This window comes from Microcaecilia unicolor, chromosome 2 (genome assembly GCF_901765095.1).
Source record: "Microcaecilia unicolor chromosome 2, aMicUni1.1, whole genome shotgun sequence".
Lineage (NCBI taxonomy): Eukaryota > Metazoa > Chordata > Amphibia > Gymnophiona > Siphonopidae > Microcaecilia > Microcaecilia unicolor.
In genome coordinates, this window is record NC_044032.1 from 312,758,422 (window position 1) to 312,759,979 (window position 1,558).

The window sequence follows — 1,558 nt, forward strand, 5'->3', positions numbered from 1 at the left end:
AAGTCGTTAAATCGCTGGAAGATTGTGAAAAATTACAAGCGGACCTTACAAGACTGGGAGACTGGGCATCTAAATGGCAGATGACGTTTAATGTGAGCAAGTGCAAAGTGATGCATGTGGAAAAGAGGAACCCGAATTATTGCTATGTCATGCAAGGTTCCACGTCAGGAGTCACGGACCAAGAAAGGAATCTAGGTGTCGTCGTTGATGATACGTTGAAACCTCCTGCTCAGTGTGCTACTGCAGCTAAGAAAGCAAATAGAATGTTAGGTATTATTAGGAAAGGAATGGAAAGCTCCTGTTGGGCCTCAAATTTCCTGAGGTCGGATCCCGGATGGCAGAATTTGTTGTTTTAAAAATTATGCAAATTTAGAGAAGTTGCTGTGGGAGAAACCTAATGGCTGCATTAAACAGAATTGTTCAGATACACACAGTTGGATTAAAGAATTTGCAAGAGCATGGTGTGGTGCCACTAACATGGACTGGGTGGATTCGCTCCAAGTACACCAAACCACATGTTCCAGATGAGGTGTTCCAGCCTCACCCTTCTGATCATGCAAAGTATGGAGGCGATCCACAGCAACCTCATAAAATGCATCTCATTACCAGAATTAAGACTGTAATTAGTCGTCCTTATTGGGAAAAAAAATCGTGCACGACCTTGGATTAGATAAAGCACATCAACCAGTGGTGCACAAGAATATCCCTTCTGTTAATTCAAAGCTGATACAGATTAAACATTTGATCAGTTAGAGGGAAAGGCAGAGGAGATATATATATGTTTAAAATGGCCTCATTTTGAAAGTTGTATTATGTTAAGGTTATACAATAAGGTTTGTTAGCTGACACATATGTAGTCAATGTATTCATTGTACTCATAGGTTATTATCGGCTGCTAGATATTGGAAATAGTTGGCTTCAATGAGCCGGAATGTGATGTTCAAATGTTACATGTCTTTTCTTCTAATAATAAAGTTATTTTCAAAAAAAAAAGAATGCAACCATTGAAACTGCCACTGTTATATTCCAACAGAAGAAGAAATGTCAGACACTTACCCGAAGAGCACTGGAGAATTAGTAATTTGACGACATCTGCAACCACTAGAGCAAAAATGCATTGAGTCATAATATGCTATGTTTTTTCTCCTTTTTGTAAAATAAAATATTTATATACATTAAAAAAAAGGAAAGGAATGGAAAACAAAAATGAGGACATTATAATGCCTTTGTATCACTCCATGGTGCGACCGCACCTCGAATATTGTGTTCAATTCTGGTCGCCGCATCTCAAAAAATATATAGTGCAATTAGAAAAGGTGCAGAGAAGGGCGACAAAAATGATAAAGGGGATGGGATGACTTCCCTATGAGGAAAGGCTAAAGCGGCTAGGGCTCTTCAGCTTGGAGAAAAGGCGGCTGAGGGGAGGTCTATAAAATAATGAGTGGATTTCAACGGGTAGATGTAAAGCGTCTGTTCACGCTTTCCAAAAATACTAGGACTAGGGGGCATGCGATGAAGCTACAATGTAGTAAATTTAAAAATGAATCAGAGAAAAGTT

At 39.0% G+C, this 1,558-nt stretch overlaps 1 pseudogene; it reads left to right on the forward strand.

Moving 5' to 3' along the window:
• The first annotated feature begins 301 nt into the window (after positions 1–301).
• On the forward strand, positions 302–1,128 carry LOC115462437 (annotated as a pseudogene).
• The last annotated feature ends 430 nt before the right edge of the window (positions 1,129–1,558 follow it).